This window comes from Hypomesus nipponensis, chromosome 22 (genome assembly GCF_054491055.1).
Source record: "Hypomesus nipponensis isolate SF chromosome 22, ASM5449105v1, whole genome shotgun sequence".
Classification (NCBI taxonomy): Eukaryota; Metazoa; Chordata; class Actinopteri; order Osmeriformes; family Osmeridae; genus Hypomesus; species Hypomesus nipponensis.
In genome coordinates this window covers 782,132-791,289 of record NC_140382.1, presented here as the reverse complement: position 1 = coordinate 791,289, position 9,158 = coordinate 782,132, and the positions used below count along the sequence as shown (strand labels likewise).

Genomic DNA, 9,158 nt, shown 5'->3' with positions numbered 1-9,158 from the left:
TCACCTGGCCCATTTTTAAATTTTAATTATTTGTGTTGTAATACAATCGCTAGGCTACACCGTATGATAATGTAGGCTATTTGCTATTTAGAGCTATGGAAGATGGGCATACACTTCAGGTGCATTACGTTAGTTATTTAGTACATTTACTTTAAGTTGCTATAGTCGGTTTATTGCTACAAACACGCTAGTAGCTAGTTTTTTCTTTCTCCTGTCCTCAGCATTTTTTTTGTCAGCCGTCACTGATACGCATAGGCCTAGACTATATTACTTTTTTTTGTCAGCCAGCAGATTACAACTCCGCCCCTTTGACTAGACTCCACCTGCGCACGGTGAGACTGTCAAACATGGCGGCGAATTAACAGATCAACGACTAGCTTTTTCTATCCGTGTCATCAGTCACAGATAGCCTATAAGCCAGGGACCTGGTAAACCTAAGGAATGAGCATTTATGATTTAGCAAATTGAAATAACCCTCTCGATTGTTCTTTCGGTGTCCGTTCTGAGACATTTAAGTGGACTCTAGCGTGCAACAGTAAACAGTGGACTATAGCCTTGTGCATTCCACTGACATCGGAGAATATTTATCGAAATCCGGGAGTCCTGCTTTCGCTTTGGCGAAATAGCAGTGATGTATTAGAGGTAAGATGTACGTTTTTCATAATTATATTTAAATGCTAATGGTTATTGCTTTTGAGTGTGTGACTGTCAGCTGACACCTCGCCCCTGGCAGGTCGATTCTATCTTGACACGAGAAACCAAAGAGAGAGAGAGTAATAAGGAGGGAGAGAACAAGAAAGCAGGAAGAGTTGCGTAGCCTACAGGTGGCGTCATCCTTGGTCTTTCGTCAACAGGAGCCAAGTTTCAATATCATCCTTTTGTCCTCTTAACAGTTTCTCACATCCCCTCTCACAGTATCGCATGGTGGTTAATGAGCATCATAAGATAATAATGGACCTTCCTTCCATTCGCTAGTAATAGAGTTGTCAAAAATAGATCAATGTAGGCCTATATCCCTAAAACAAACGTTCTAACAATTTAGTATACATATCACCATGCATAATTGTAGGCCTAGTGCCCTTTGTTGATGTTTATGCTATAATCCTCCAAATTAATGTTAGACTTCTCCCATGGGAGGGGGAGGGGGAGGGGGGTTCTGATTGGCTAGTAGGTGGCATGAAACTGTATAACTCAGACAGCTATATCAACTTGAGCACCTTTCAAAATAAAAGTGCACCATCGGAAGCTAGGTTACTAATAAAAACTAGTGCACAGTGCCTGTGATGCAGTCGATGTTTAAGATGTCAATGAAACACACAAATACAGATTACTTGAACTATTGATAGTAGTGCTCACGATGATGTCGGTGACACACAGATTTCTGGAATTATAGATATAGTGCAGTGCCCATGATGCAGCTAGTGATGACAGTTCTTCTCAGTGGTTTTGGTACCTATATTTCTCAGATCAAAATGGAAATTCTCTGTCATCTCTGAAGTACTTGTTCAACCTCCACATCATCTATTGTAGTCAAATTGCAAATGCTGTGGTAGGCTACATTCATGCAAATGATTATGTAGCCTTCATTTGTCTGCTGTTTCCTATGTCATCAATGACTTATGTTATGTTGATCAACATTTATTATATTGGTTCTCTGTTAAATTGTCTTACCACCACAAACATCTAGACATTTAGTTCATAACATCAGTCATTACATGCACAATGGTTGAGCCAGTTGTCATAATTCACCATGCAGTGCTTTGCATGTACATTTGCAATCTGCAGGCAGTTTTGACATCAGTAAACACATTACCGTAATTTTCGGACTATGAGGTGCATCTGAATATAAGCCGCAGCAGCTAAATTGAATGATGTACATATTTAAGCCGCACTGGACTATAAGCCGCCGTGTTTTAATGTTTAATTACCATATGTAAGGGTTCGAGATGGCTGCTTGAGGAAGCTCCTAGGGCTGCACGATTAATCGAATTTTAATCACGGTCTAGATTTTGGCTTCCCACGATCAAATTTGTGTGATCGAGCGATATTTAAAATGCGTCATTCCGTTCATAGAACGCTCCTTATCAATTTTTTTTTTTTGCAAAGCCAATCTAGCGTTCCGTAAACCAATAGGTGCGTTCGACATCAGCTGTGGCTGCATGAAAGGACCAGCGAGAGTTGCCGCTTGCTGTCGGGGAGGAGTTATAAACGTCTCCTTAAGTCGGAAAATTTGTCATTTTATGTATTGGGCTATATGGTAAACTTTTTCTCCAATCTGCAGGCTGCAGCCGGCTGCGGCGCTGCATGGAGTCGAATACACCTAAAGTCTGATCACGTGCCTCCATGAGCCAGTCAGAGTTGTTCCGTGCACCATGCAGCTCAGTTTCTAGATGTAGACGGTTACAGAGAAGAGTAACCTGATAGCAGTCGTTCATAAGGCTGCTATCTTAACAAAGAAAACAAAAAAAACTACTTGTGACCTGCCTTCGCTAATCCCTAAAGCCTTATTTTAGATACAGTGTGAGTTTAGATAGCTTGCAAATACAGAGGATAGATTGAAGTTGAGTTAGCCAATGTCATTAGCGATGCTAGCTAACGTTAGTTTGCTAGCTGTATCCACCTGTTTCTCCAGCAACCAATGGGTACTGAACTACTTCCGCTTTCCGGTTTTGTGTTTCCTGTTCAGCGTCTAACCTCTACTAGCGTACCATGATATCGACAGAGAAGGCAACATTAGCCTACATTGATTAGAATAAGTTGTGTTTAATTAAATGTTGTTAACATGAGTTCAGGTTACACTTGTGCCCTTGTCGGTTGCCATATCAATTCAAGAAAATTGAAGATTTTCGTCGGAAACGTCTTGCTTCGAACATCAACAACTTCAAGGAAATTGTCAGTGTCCATCGCCCGCTTGCACTCCATGCCAGGGAATAAGGAATGCAAAACAGCGTGGTTTGCAGCTTTGAAACTAAAACACCCTCCAAAGAAAGTGTATGTTTGCTCTGTGTGTATGTTCCATTTCTTAAAAAAAAAGCCAACCGAACTGTATCCTGATCCGGAGCTTCATCTAGGCTACGCAATAATGCAATAATGGCATCACTATCAATATTGTAGGTGGATAAATAAATACAATAAGCATGAACATATTAAATTACAAGTGTAAAAGTACATTTTGTCAAGTGCTGGGCATATTTAGTATTATATTTTTACTTTACACAGAATAGCTGCTGCATGGCTACATGACTTCCCTAACCCGGCTGCCGTCTCAATGTATTGTAGCTAATGTATTGTAACTTGCTGAACTACATACTCTTATGGTTCTTCCCTTTGGCACTTATTTTGGTTGTTCACAATGTGCTTCATGTTTTGGCTACCCGCAATGTTGTTGGGGCTTGTTGTTATTATCAGTGACCAATGCACTTTGCAAAGCTGTCTCAATGGAAGTCGCTTTGGATGAAAGCGTCTGCTAAATTAGTAAATGTCATTGACTCCACTTTCCCTCAGCGTTAGCGTAAGGGGTCCCATTATCGTCCACCTAGCTCTCGACGCTCGTTAGAAATGTTACCAAAATGTTGTTATATTACAAATTAAAAACGTTATGTCACAGCTTTGTACTTTAATATATAGATACACACCTATATTATAACATTCCGGTTTTGAAATCCAATCAGGATATGCCTAGAAATGTTACTCTCCTGTTAGGGTTAGGCTATTTCCTATTTACATACTCAAATCTCAAAGTAAGAAGCTGTAATTTGGTGTGCAGCAATATAAGATGTGTACATATCGATGAGTTACTTTCTTTCGTTGGTGCTGCATATCTTCTTTAAGAAATTAACGGAAGAAACGGTTGTGGACGATAATGGGGCCCCGAACGTTTTAGATTTAGAGTGGACGATAATGGGGCCGCTCACTCTTGACTTTGAGATTTGAGTATGTAAATACGCTCTCAAACCGTATGTGTAGCATCTGCCTTCCGCAGCGTCAAACTGACATTTCTCCATTGAAAGTGGATGGGTGGACAATAATGGGACCCCCTGGCTAACTGCTAAAATCAGGAGAGTAACATTTCTAGGCATATCCTGATTGGATTTCAAAACCGTAATGTTATAATATAGGTGTGTATCTATATATTAAAGTACAAAGCTGTGACATAACGTTTTTAATTTGTAATATAACGACATTTTGGTAACATTTCCAACGAGCGTCGAGAGCTATGTGGACGATAATGGGACCCCTTACGCTACCCATGCTGTATGTTTAGCTTTATTGACACTGACTGGGCTCTACTGCTGCCTTCAAAAATATAAAGCTGCTGTCTTTCTTCAACAATACTGTAGGCTACCTATTTTGTTACTATGCAAGTATAGTAAGTATATGCTACTGTGCTTGTGTAATTACGCAACTCTTCGCCATCAACACCTTCAGAAAATAAAAGGTAATTAACAACGTCGATGTAGGCTAGCTAACATTGGGTCATTGCTTCATGTCATCTAGCCACTCCGTCAGACGGGATGGATGAGAGACTGTACGGTACTGTCGTCACGACTTGTTAAAACATCCATGGTGTGTATCCACCTCCGTTTTTTGTCCATTTGTGCTTCATCCATGGAGAAACACCGTCTTTCACAGCAAACAAGATAGCAGTCTACGGTCTAACAAACGTACACAAGCTTCGAACCGGAAAACGAAAACCGGCTTCCGGTTGAAACCCGCTATGAATCATGGGTAAATTTGCTAACCAGGAAAAAGGTGGATAACATTTAACTGGGTCTTGCAGCGCTGCTTGATTTACTGAAATTATTCTGAAATGTTATGTTCTACTAGTCATTAGCCTACTTGAGCTAGGCACAGTTTTCCAATTCCTCTTTCAAGTAATAAGCCCCCGTTCAATTGTTGAGCATTAAATTAGCTGCAAGGTCTGTAGAGATCTTGGGACTAAGCCACTCGAGCAAACACAGATCTGTGTTTTGCTAATGCAGAATTCGGTCAAATAAAATCGGTAGAATAAACATAACATAAAGTAACGTGGCATTTTATTTTGTGTGAGTTTTAAATTGTCCAGTGGGACAAGTGAATTTCTCTTCCACTTTCCCTACAAAAAAATCCACTTGTCCCGGACAAGCGAACAAGCCTTAATGTCGAGCCCTATGTATTTGTTTTTTATTGATGGTATATTTTGAGTTTTATTCACATCCATTATGCAGGTACAATGCATTGTGACAATAACATTTGATTAGGTTAAAATCAACAAATAATCGTGATAATTAATCGTGATCTCAATATTGATCAAAATAATCGTGATTATCATTTTGGCCATAATCGTGCAGCCCTAGAAACTCCCATTTATTAATATTTCAACAAACAAGTTGCATATTTGCATAACGTATTCAAGTGTTACCATTTAGTGCAATAGTAGCTACAGAACATATACTGTGCTGTGTAAACTGTACTGTATCACAAAGCGTTTCAGACACACAAACCTTTCAACTTTCAAACTTAAACGGTGCGCTCCCAGCGCACATAGTGTAAGAGGCCCCATTATTGTCCACTCTAAATCTCCAACGTTCGGGGCCCCATTATCGTCCATAACCGTTTCTTCCGTTAATTTCTTGAAGATATGCAGCAGCAACGAAAGAAAGTAACTTATCGATATGTACAGATCTTATATTGCTTCACACCAAATTACAGCTTCTTACTTAAAGATTTGAGTATCTAAATATGCTCTCAAACCGTATGTGTAGCATCTGCCTTCTTCAGCGTCAATCTTGACGTTCCTCCATTAAAAGTGGTTGGGTGTACGATAATGGGACCCCCTGGCTAACTGCTAAAATCAGGGAAGTAACATTTCTAGGCATATCCTGATTGGATTTCAAAACCGGAATGTTATAATACAGGTGTGTATCTATATAATAAAGTACAATGCAATGACATAACATTTTTAATTTGTACTATAAAGACATTTTGGTAACATTTCTAACAAGTGTTGAGAGCTAGGTGGACGATAATGGGACCTCTTACGCTACCGGCAGTGGTCTACAGCAGTGGTTTTCAACAAGTGGAGGGAGTGCTAGGGGTTCCCCTGCAAAATTAGTTAATAGCGTCACAATTATTTAACCACTTAACTTTGGCTACTTTTGAAAAACCTTGAAAATGTGTGCACATCTTTTAATATTTATTTATTTTTAAGCGATAATGTACTGATATCTTAGCTGCAAAGATCCATAGATCTTTACACCGTTATATAAGGGAGTCAGATGGCTGAGGGAGTCGGGCTAGTAATCTGAAGGTTGCCAGTTTGATTCACAGCCATGCCAAATGATCTTGTGTCCTTGGGCAAGGCACTTCACCCTACTTGCTTCGGGGGGAATGTCCCTGTACTTCCTGTAAGTCGCTCTGGATAAGAGCTAAATGACTAAATGTGAACTAAAATGGGAGAAAAGGCGCGGCTTATAGTCCGAAAGTTACGGTAATTTATCTCTCTATGAATTCCAGAATTTATTTGTGTGTGTCCCATTTTAGTTTCTCACGATTATCTGGAGAACCGGGCACTTTGCAAAGTTCAAAATGTCGCAGGTGTCCTCCTGGAAAACACTGGCTGCGAAGCGCCACGATCATCTACGTATGGCCGAAGGCTGTTCACACTAGACATGCATTTCTCTGCGCCGGTCACCAAGCCTTTCACCAAGCCTTTCACCTCCTCAGAGCTTTCCTATTTCACACAGCCAACAGCCAACTGGACAGCCAACACCATCATCAATCAGGTTGTTTTTTTTTGTGTTATGATTTTTAAAATTGATCAGAGTTTTTATCGGGGTAAACGCATGGTTTGCCGTTTGTTACCAACGTAGTGAAGTTGGGTGTTAAGTGATAGGTTATAGCCTACAACCAACATAATAAAATGTAAATAACATGTTTGTTTATCCAAATATACACTGCCTGGCCCCCAAAAAAGTCATACACTCTAATATTTTGTTGGACCACCTTTAGCTTTGATTACGGCACGCATTCGCTGTTGCATCGTTTTGATAAGCTTCTGCTATGTCACAATATTTATTTTTGTCCAGAGCTGCATTCATTTTTTGCCAGGATGTTGTATTGATGATGGGAGAGTGGGACCACTGCCAAGTCTTCTCCAGCACATCCCAAAGATTCTCAATGGGGCTAAGGTCTGGATTATGTGGTGGCCAATCCATGTGTGAAAATGTCTCATGGTCCCTGAGACACTCTTTCACAATTTGAACCCAATGAATTCTGGCATTGTCATCTTGGAATATGGCTGTGCCATCAGGGAAGAAAAAATCCATTGATGGAATAACCTGGTCATTCAGTATATTCAGGTAGTCAGCAGACCTCATTCTTTGGGTGCATAACGTTTCTGAACCTAGACCTGACCAACTACAGCAACCCCAGATCATTGCAATGCCCCCACAGTCTTGTATGGTAGGCACAAGGCATGATGGGTGCATCACTTCAGCCGCCTCTCTTCTTACCCTGATGCGCCCATCACCCTGGAACAGGGTAAATCTGGACTCATCAGACCACATGACCTTCTTCCATTGCTCCAGAGTCCAATCCGTTGGACAGTTCTTATCCCAATTTTAGTAGTTTCAGCAATCTACTTAGATGTTTTCTTTGCTTGATGCATGCCAATAATTTGACCCTTCTGAAAGAGGTTAACATCCAGGGTTTCCCGCAGCACTTTGCAGTTAAGGCAGCCACCTTAACAACACACGCCTGTCACCTTGACTACGTTGTCCAAAAATAAAATAAAAATTAGCGATATTGCAGTGTTTCTGCCAGTTTTCTCCCTTTCATTCAAATGGCAGTCTCCCTTCTGTAGAGAACGTTTTTTGCTAGGCAATAGGAAAGTGTAATCTGTCCTTGTTGATGAATACTACAAAGCCTACCCTGATGCTTTTAAAATCAATCTGATATTCTACCTTATGTAATGTTTTGACATCAGTTACCCTACTGACCCTACCTTACCCTACACAGACTACCACTGGGCTATTTGGGTCCTGCCATTAATGTGTATTTAAATCAATTTTGTACAATTTGCCTATCGAGTTAAGTAATTTTTGACTGTATCCATGAATCTCTAGCTTCAGTCATTTATTGACAAAGGCAGTTAGGCAAACTGGTGTTCTATGTATTGCATTATTGAGTTGTCTCTTTGCCCTTACTCCATTTACGTTTTTTAGGCGTGTCAGTAAGGATAGTACTCAGGTGTTAGTGTGTGATAAATATAAGTGACCATGTTTCATTTGTTCCAGTGTAGTAATTGTCATGTGTTTACCTTGGGTGCGGTACTGTTTTTATATGTTGTATGTGTCAGTGAATTAATGTCTGTGAGTGATTGGTTGGGTACATCAAACTGTGTTTGTTGTGGTCTAGTGTACATGCCTACAAGGCAAATGCAGACATTCCAGGGAAAGATGGAATAGCACAGGCTTTTAGCTGCTGAAGAGAGAAACCACTCACTCTTCACTAAGCTGTCTGATTGCACAGGCCTTATAACAAGACAAACCTGTGTGTACATGCACAACTACTGTATCACTGCTGTTTAAAACTCCATAACATAGAATTATGGAGTTAGATTAGTTTCATAATTCACAAACGTAATTCATGATTCAAAAATAAATGTAACACGATTCACAAATGTATTTCATGATTCACAAATAAATGTGATGCGATTCACAAATGTATTTTGTGATTCACAAATGTAACGCAATTCACAAATAAATTACCCTATTACATTTGTTTGCAACCTGACGAACACGAGTTACAAATCTTAAAGCACAAGTAAAAAATCTGAGAACACGAGTTACAAATAGGACAAACGAGTTAAAAATCCCTGAATTTGTGTGTGGATTTTTGGAACTTTCCTGACGTGCTTAGATTCACTTTTTTCATTTTTTCTAAAATATATTTTCTGTAGCAGAAAGATTGTCTCTTCCAATTTAACCGATCACATTAACGTGTCTATGTGGACTTCAACAACCTGCATAATATATAAACCTGCCATAACAGACACTGTCTCCTTCAGATCACGAGCAATGTTGCCTGGTAGCATGCAGGTGAAATATTGCTTGTTAATCTTATGAAGCTGATTATCATACGTGATTGAATATTCTTGAGAATGGCAGAATCCATGT

At 39.8% G+C, this 9,158-nt stretch overlaps 1 protein-coding gene across 2 annotated transcripts in view; it reads left to right on the top strand.

The window, feature by feature from the left end:
• The first annotated feature begins 312 nt into the window (after window positions 1–312).
• dqx1 (DEAQ box RNA-dependent ATPase 1) overlaps window positions 313–9,158 on the top strand; it is a 49,156-nt gene continuing 40,310 nt past the window's right edge. Inside the window, exon 1 of one of the 2 annotated variants that reach the window (XM_084686681.1) lies at window positions 313–642. The gene's annotated coding sequence lies outside the window, so the exon portion shown is untranslated. The remainder of the gene's footprint in view (window positions 643–9,158) is intronic. The other variant, XM_084686682.1, reaches the window with a different exon arrangement.